The sequence below is a fragment of the Euprymna scolopes genome, chromosome 2, assembly GCF_053919585.1.
Source record: "Euprymna scolopes isolate OS-2025 chromosome 2, ASM5391958v1, whole genome shotgun sequence".
NCBI lineage: Eukaryota > Metazoa > Mollusca > Cephalopoda > Sepiida > Sepiolidae > Euprymna > Euprymna scolopes.
Genome location: NC_136483.1, coordinates 182,499,020 through 182,508,742, shown reverse-complemented (window position 1 = coordinate 182,508,742; position 9,723 = coordinate 182,499,020). Strand labels below are relative to the sequence as shown.

General features: G+C 35.8%; 1 pseudogene; it reads right to left on the bottom strand.

The window, feature by feature from the left end:
- Positions 1-9,064: 9,064 nt before the first annotated feature.
- On the bottom strand, positions 9,065-9,183 carry LOC145241805 (5S ribosomal RNA; annotated as a pseudogene).
- Between the last annotated feature and the right edge of the window lie 540 nt (positions 9,184-9,723).

Below are 9,723 nucleotides of genomic sequence, written 5' to 3'. Positions count from 1 at the left end.
CGTTGGCACATTGTAAGGATTATCTTGCGTCTATTTTAACTCTTTCTTTTTTTTTTATTTAGGTCATTTATTTACGTCGTTCTTTTATTCTCATTTCTTTTCCGATTCTGATATTACTTGTGTATATTCCCTTTTTTCAATTCTCCCACCACTTCTCATCTTAATATTTACTTTCTTCCCGATACAATAAGTTATGGCACGAGGCTATCAGATGAAGGATAAGAAAAACTCGCGATATCTATGCAGTACACACTGTCTGAACATCATCGTTTACACTCTCACATATAAGCTCCTCAGACGATTTGGAAATAAACGAATCCTTTCCCAAGAAGAAAAGGTTAAGCTTAAAAGTTCATCGGCGATGTTTTAGTTTCACTCCAATATAAAATCTGCTCGAAAAAAAAAACAAAAAAAAAACAAAACAAAAACAAACAAACAAACAAACAAACAAAAAAAAGCAAAAAAACAAAACAAAAAAACTATCACAAAATGCTTATCATGTATTCACACGATAGGTTTAAAAAAAAAAAGATATTGCGCCCAAAATTATGCAAATTCACCCAGTACTTTTGTAAACTAACAAACAAAAAGGAAAGAAAGAAAAAAAAAACACATTTTATCGGAAATCGCTCGGCGGTCATTTTCAGTCATTATTACTGTTACTGATCAAGGAACACAAATCAAACCTCAAACATTTAAATCTAAGAATTAACAAATGAGAATAGTTCCCCATTTCCGAAAAGGTCGTTAACGATTGGGTAGCGATTTCCTACCACAGCCAGAACAGTAAAACCGTGTTATATTTCTTTTTGTTTGTACTTAATAACATGTTCATCTCTGAGGTCTCAACAGAAGGCCATACGTCAATTTAACTGAGAAAAGTCAGCTGATGCATAAATAAACCACGTCACGTTTTGCTGATTATAGTATTTTCAAATGTCATATTCCATTTTTCCTCTTTATTTACATCATTTATTTATTTAAATTATCCTCTTACTATTGGTCCTGGATATGACCTTAAACTATATCCGATGGTGAGGCCCCAGCTTGCGGGCTTTGGGGAGTGTGGAGCCACCCTTTAATTGCCATTGCTCCCAGGTCCACTCTGACTTGGACTGGTAGTACCTGTTAGGATTCCAACTATGGGTTAAATAGAAACCCACTTAAAAAAAACAAATATACTCTATTAAAAAAATGTTCTTCAAAATTACTGCATTCGGTATTAAATAACCTGAAAAGGGTTGATATGCCGTAAAACAAAAACAACCAACCAACCTCTTACTATTCTTCGTTTATACTCCTCACTCCCCCTCCTACTACTACCACATCCATCTACCTCCTCCCACCACTTCTCATCAGTGCCTCTTAGCATTTAATGCATTCAATGTAAAACAACTAACAAATAAAGATCATTAGATTGCTAGTATTATACTAGACGATCCGTAACTGATTATCGAGACGAATTTTTAATTGTTCTAAAACTTTGGTATCATTTCAGCGCAATTCATTTCTTTTCATACCTTCGCATCACTTCGCACTACCCCCCCCCATTTAAAACCGTCGATATGCAAACAACTAAGCTATCAATCAAGATTATAAGAATTTTAATATTTTGAAATAAACATTATACAACCGGCCAATTCGGTATAACGGTAAAAAGCGTTCTCTAATGGCGTTCAATCCTCGATCGAATCATACCAAACAACAACAACAACAACAACAACAACCAAAAATGGTACTTGATGCCTCTTGCTAAACACTCAGCATTGTAAGAGGAAAATCAAAGGTTAAGTCGAGTAATACAGAAAATAGAATAGCGAGCTCCCCTACACATCAGTCTAACAGCTAATGAAAAGTGAGCTTTCGGGTCGCCCTCAACTATAGTCGGCCACTTAGATAATCGAACCGTGATCTACTAGATTAAAGTTTTCTACTATTGCTATTACTATCCTCCTTATTCCTTTCCTGCAATGCGTATTCTTCACACTCTATAGTTAAATATATGCTGTTGCTACTATTCTCTTATTCCGTTGTCTTCCTTATCTATCTATCTATCTATCTATCTATCTATCTACAGTATAATCACGTTGGCACACCGGTTCTCGTTAAATCATCGAAGTAGCATTGAGCCTGGTCAGTACTAAAACGGTGAGCCATTTAGGAACTCCACGCGCTGTACGTGCTCTTTGCTTATCTCGGTATTGTTTCCAGTCGTCCTGGACTTCTTCTTGCCACTGGACTCCAGCAGTGCAGATTTAGGAGAGTTCTGTTTGGCGATTGTGCAACCCTTGCCACACAATTACACGCGCAACCACTCTTAAAGGTGGTATCCATTGTTTTTCGAGACTAAACAGAGCCGTTTATATATCTCTTTCCCTCTCGTTCCCCCTTCTCTCTCCCTCTCTCACCCGTTCCTCCTTTATCCCCTTTCTCTTTCTCCCCTCTCTCTCCTTCTCCCATCTCTCTCTCCCCTCTCTCTCCTTCTCCCATCTCTCTCTCCCCTCTCTCTCCTTCTTCCATCTCTCTCTCCCCTCTCTCTCCTTCTCCGATCTCTCTCTCATCTCTCTCCTTCTCCCATCTCTCTCTCCTTCTCCCATCTCTCTCTCCTTCTCCCATCTCTCTCTCCTTCTCCCATCTCTCTCCCCTCTCTCTCTCCCCTCTCTCCCCTCTCTCTCCCCTCTCTCCCCTCTCTCTCCTTCCCCATCTCTCTCTCTTTATATATATATATATATATATATATATATATATATATATACATATGACCTTGTCTGCTGTGTGTGGAACGGTCTTTATCAAACTACTGTCAATTTTTAGTCTACAAACTTGAAACGATATAGAAGGGATGTAAATCCATGGATCAAATTCGATTTGGCTTTTAACCGGTAGAAATAGTTGCCAAGGGATCAAAAGGCGTAAGACGAATAAACATGTTATTTCTACACATGTGCAAGTATACATATCTACCTTTTAACGATGTTATTTTTTAAAGTTTTATATGGGTATGGCCTTACCTCTTATGGTAACGAATACTACTGGAGAGCTATATTTTGGTTTAGATTTTAACTGATGGCATTCAAGTCGTATATATTTAAAAATCTTTTGAAATCATTACTATTGTTATATAGTCGGATGTATATAGTGAATTATATATGCGCTTCTTTAACGTGTGTATCGTATCTATTTAATATACGTGTATAACATCTATATATAACGTGTTTGTGATCATCTAGTTACTCTCTATATAATGGAGTGTGTGTGTGTGTGATGACGTCTAGTGTGTATGTGTGCGCGTGCACATATATTTATAAGTTTGTATAACGTATAGATAGGGTTCAACAAACACGGATAATAACAATTTACAAACAGACAGTTCTTTACACAAATAGACAGATAACATCTTTCTGGGGTTTACATCCGCCCAAACAGGGAAACGTACTTTCGTCCATCTTTTGGTCTTGGTGGACGGATCTGCACAAGCTGCAATGAATATTCATCCCAACGAACAATCATCAAGTCAGTGATTATATTTTCATGCAATTTTTACTTTCAGATCTCACCCGCTTGGAAGTTGCATGCTTTCCTTTTCTCCATTTTTGCTATTTCCAGCCCTGATAGCTTTCCCAGCATACATATAACATTACGACCGGCCACTATCTCTCGGGTCGCTAGCCGACTCCTCTCGTCTGTTCAATTCGACTGTCCAACATCAAACTCACTCTCTCTCTAAACTGTCTACGTGTGATATATATATATATATATATATATATATATATATATATATATATATATATATATATATACTAGCAATGGGTGCCCAGTGTTTCCCGGGTGTTTGGAGGTCTATGCTGAGCAAAATAATAGGTCAATTTTTTAAACTTTGACCCCTATTATGACCCCTTTAAATTTATTGTTTTGGGCTCAACTTAAATTATTAAGTTAGAACCATATATCTAAAATTTCAAGTCTTCAGACCCAAAATTGTCGGAGGAGTTTGGTAGAGTTCTCAAAGGTCAAATCGTGGAACTTTGACCCCTTAATCACCAAATTTCTAGTCGAAAACCGATTACGTCGATTTTCCCAAATCTCAGTACCCTGTAATCAAATTTCAAGATTTAAAATTGACAGTTATTGCGTACGGAAATGTATACAGACACACAGACACGTTCACTTTATATATATGTATATATATATATATATATATATATATATATATATATATATATATATATTATATTTCGTTGAACCTATGTTATCAATGCAACGTAGCACTAAAGAATCAAATTATCTGATGTTTGTCACGTATCCTCATATATCCTAGCTGTTTATGTTAAAAATTCCATTTCCAAATTAACATTAATGATCCATATTTTAACTTACAAAATCTATAGAATTCGAAACATTCATAATGATAATTGTCTATGATTAGGTTCCAGCGTTTTTCGGAATCCAATAATATAACACTATAATTGACTCTATAATAATAAATCCGAAATCAGCATAAATTAAAATATTATATTAAGCCATATTTTACGACCAGGCAACGTCTGGCGGATTGCTAATTAATGTATAAATGTACAGTACTTTGTCAACTAACTGTTTCTGCACTGTCACTCGTCACTTGCTGCTGATCGCAACCGTCGTGTACTTTTTTTCAAGCAGGAAAGCCTTTTTGTTTTTACTAAGCAGTCACCACTTATCAACGCAAAAAGGCCACTCAAGAATAAGTATCAAATGAAGATCAGGTGGACGCTGAGATAACACAGTGATGATTCGTAATGATCGTTGTAGTTATTGTTGAGGATCATTTATTTCATATGAATAAGATGTTTGTTGTTGGCATTCGTTTCCCCGATATCTTTTTAGTTAATTCTTTATACAAAGACATCTGGTACCTACGAGAGGGACAACGTGAAGGTTTCTAACATCCCTAAGTATGTAAAAAGCGTTTCTGTGGAATGAACTGGATTTGAATTTAAAGCATCCAGGTTGACACGAAAAAATTATGTGCTGGGATGCATAAAAGGTTTAATTTTTATGGAGCAATTCTGGTCTCTGATTGGTTTATAGCAGAACGTTAATTAATTTGATTCTTCAGTTCCTATCAGCAGCGTTTATAATATAATATATATGTCAGTCCGTTTTGTTTACAACTGAGTCACCGCCACCTCTCTGATAGTGGTGGTTGAGTAAAATTTGATTATTTAAGATGGGCTCTCTACAAGAATTTATCTACTTTGAACTTGAAAACGGTCATATTGTAGTGTAGGCATCTGGGAAGCAACCCTGCGCTATTTTCTTCCATAGATGAACAGTTCTAGGAAAGAAACTTTGCTCATGGAAGTTTTGTTTAGTTTAAGAAGAGAAAAGGAAATTATTTGCAGTGGTTGTAGCTAGTAGAATTTTAGTAGTGAATGTTTTGCAGGGAAATAAATTAAAGCTTAACCAGACACCTGTCATGAAAATAACGATAGAGCAGAGAAAACTAGCAATGATATGCAATCATGTATCTGTCTGCAACCTGCAGCTCTGTCAAATAACACCATAGACATTTCGAATGAAGCCAGTGTAAACATTTATGATTAGAGATTACACGATTAAAGTTATTTGAGTCTTTAATCAATCAAGTACGAGTCCACCTCAAAGATACTTATTGCAATATCTTTGATATCTAGCGGGGTATGCTCCTTCAAAGTTGGGAGGTTCTATTTATAAACGCTGCTAATAGTAACTGACGGATAAAATTAATTCGTGTTCTGCTATAAACTATCCAGAAACCAGAATTGCCCCATAAAAATGAAACCTTTTATGCATCCCAGAACATAATTTTTTTCGTGTCAACACGAGAAGGATCTTTTGCTCTTTGGCTGCAAAATTATAAAGTCCGGCGCCTGGACAGAGCAGCTGCCCACTGAAAATTCGTCATCTTCAGGACGTGTATAGAATAACTAGCCATCGGGAACTCTTCTGAAGCTAAACATGGCTTCCAATTCAAGAATGCTTAACTTCTTTTCGACTGCCATATGGCATATGGATTTAGGCAAGTTCGTTCTACTGTAGATATTCTAACTGTAATTTTTGAACGCATACGCCATACACTTGATAAGACAGAGAAGGCTAGGGCAGTAGCTCTAGATATATCTAAGTCCCTTGACAGAGTTTCGTACGGAGGTCTTCTCATGAAAATTAAGTCGTATGTTATTACTAGACGAATACTTAATATTTCAAATCCTTCTAAGACGTAAGAAAAATCCATGTTGTTCTCGATAGTCGTACGTCAAATCAATGATATAAATACGAGTGTACCACAGTGATGTATCCTTAGACCTTTATTATTCTTGATATTCGTAAATGACCTCCCTGAGATGGGTATATTTGCTGATAACACCACGCTCTATAACAGGCATGAGAGGAAAACGAATGAACACATATCTAAGATAACGTGTGAAATATTGGAGAAAGACCTGCAGACTGCGGTGGAATAGGGATGTAAATGACTGGTAATATTCAGTGTTGCCAAGACTAAGCTTTTTTCTTTTAACGATTGCAAGAAACTTTTACAACCACTGATTGTCATGACTACCTGAGATGGATACATTTACTGATGACACTCTATAATAGATATGAGGCCAAAACGAAAGAGCACATATGACACTCTATTATAGACATATGCAAAACAATCACATTCAGTCAGTAGTAGAATCGACTGTAAATGGTTTGTAACATTTATTTCTAAAACTAATCTTTCGTTTAAAAATTACAGAATCCTTTCTTAACCGCAGATTGCCATGACAAATAACACTCTAGCCGAGGGCTCGTTTTTTCAAACGCCACAATCTAACATTCACAGGCAATATGAATTGGAACAAATGCATCTAGAACATTGCCAAAACTACTGCAAAGGAGACCGTCTAGATAATTACTTACACCAGGCAACATCCTATATATTTATAAAGCCACAATTCGCACACGCGTGGAGTATTGTTGTCACGTCTGTGTTGGTGCATCTAATCTCACACTCTTAGACAAGGCTAAAAAAGTTTCAAATATAATAGGTCCCGTACTACCGGCTAAATTCCAACCTCTTTCCTATTATCGCAATGTCACATCCCTCCGCCTGTTTGACAAGTATTTTAATGGAATGTGCTCTGATGTGAAGTCCATCATATGCTTCCCCCCCATTTAGCCCTCAAAGTCCTAAGGCATTAACATATTTAAATTTAAGTTCAACACCATGCAAAACTGCTTAATAGACATACACAGAAAATTTCGGAAAAATATGGTAAAATAATCCCAAAAATGGTTTGTTTTTATTAGCCCTAAAAGATCCCCTGGGGCACACCCAAGAGTTATCTCGAAGTATAGACAAACAAGATTATATAGAAATCAATTAGTTACAACTTTTCAGAAAGTTTTATAAAAATCGAAGGCATCATTTTTTTTTTTTAATAAGCACAAAAGTGTCAATTTTAGCCATTTTCACCCGAAAGGAACCCGTATGGGAGGGGGGGGGGAGAGAAACCGGAGTTTTCCCGGAAAATCCGTTCAGTTACTTTTTTACTTATATCATGTTTAATATTTGTGCAAAATTTCAAAAAATTCAAAAGCGTAGTTATTGAGAAAAGTTCGGGCAGACGAACAAACAAATTTGAATTTACAGGCCCACCCTCCTTTTGTCGGGGTGGGGGGGGGTTATCGAAAACTAATATATACATATATAAAACAATTGGTTAAATATAACAAAAGACCAAATTATTCGTTCGATTGAAAATATCGTTTTAAATTAGTTGATGCGTGTAAGTGTATATAATTTACATAATTATTTTATTGGTAAATCCTTCTGAATTATTTATTCACGATATTTCTGTTAACGTCCACGAACTGACGAGTTTTCTTTTTTTTATTATTTTGATAACTATACAGATATTAATGCAAAAACCTTCTTTATTTACATTCTTTCCACCTCAACGCCCCCATTTAAAGTGGCGACTCTTATAGGTTTTCGGACATGCTGAAAACGAATATCACATTTAAATCTATGGTAGACAAGTATTTTACTGGATATTAACACATTGTGTCTTTTGCAAAGTGATTCGTTGTCGCCATTTACAATATTTTTGTTTGTTATATGAAAGTACAACACACACTCTCCTCCCCATGGTAAGAATGGCTTTCTAAATAACGGTATTATTTCAGCGCGGTAACATAGATGAACAAGTACGAAAATATTTATTCTGCCAGGCTCCATCATCTATACCGACTCTTGAAGGCACACAGCAATCTCGGCCAAAAGCAAAAGACGACGACCACTGAAATTCATTAAATAATACATTGAAAAAAAAATGTCTTAATCTCCCTAAACTACTTGTCATCCACAGATGTAAATGTGATATTCGTTTCCAGCATACTCGAAGACGTATAAAGGTCATTTTATAGGTGAGTTGAAAGAAAGAATTTACCTTATTTTCCAACCAACAAAGTCGAGTTTTTGTTGAATTGTTTTCAACATAACCATTGGAATTTACATACACTTTCTCGTTCAAACAGCGCTTCTTGATGAGAGGATTATACAAGAACTCAGTACAGTCGGATGACCGGTGAGTAAAATTTACCGTTCTTCCTTAAATTATAATGCTTAATTTCTAGCATAAATCAATTTTAATGAACACTGATTTACAAATCAAGATAATCGCAATATCCCAGACTATTTAACTATAGTTCTCTTTTTGTCTTTGAAACGTAGGTACTTGTGTAGTTTACGGACCATGTTATTTTTAATAGAAATTTCTAGTTAAATTCTATTTTTACGGTACCTGATATTTATTAAATTGTTAGGTGAAAATACAGAATAGTTAACAAATACCCAAGAATGGCGCTCTAAAAGTTATTTCAGCAGAGTGTGCAGTCAGCACCAACCCTACTCTGGTTTAACCAGCTTCCTCCGAAGGAGGAAGTTTCATGGGAGTATGAAATTCACAAGCGGTCACCAGTCGCATGTATATCCCCGTTAGGGGAGATGACAACGTTAGGTTTTTGCAACTTTTGCAGGGAGGTGTTGACGTCTACCTACATACAACACCTGGACTTTCCAAACTGGTCACCCATTTTAGCAATTAACAGGCTCAACGTTGCTTAACTTCGGTGATCTGACGGGAACCGGTGTGTCAACGTGATTATGCCGTATATTCAGCAGAGTCCGTAAACTGAAACTCAAAGTTTGATATTTATGCAGAGAAGGTACAGTGCTATTTAAAAAAAAATAGTATTTTTAAACCAAACTCAAGTTTTACAGTATATTTTGTTTACTAACCTCTCCTCGAACACACGAAGAAGCAATAGACTAGTTTATAGAATTTAATAATTTTTTTTTATGGTGGGGAGTAATGTTTTAAAACTGTTGCTGAAAAACTCTAATCTTTGATAAAATAGAGGAAGTGCTTTTCTTGAACACGAAATAAACCAGAAAATGTCCGATGATTTTGCAGAAGAGCTAACAAAGCAAAAAAAAAAAAAAAATGGCGTGGGTGGGCAGTGTAAGAATAAATGTCAGCAAAGACAAGCTAAGTTACTCTTCTACCTACCTGGATGAGATTTTGTGGGTTATCTTATTTTCAAGCATTTTTTTTTTACTAAAAAAATAAAGGTAGTGTAAAGATAAAACGAAAAAACAAAATGGTGGTCTGTTTTAGGCTATAATCAAGTGTTGATAATCGCTCGAAAATTGAA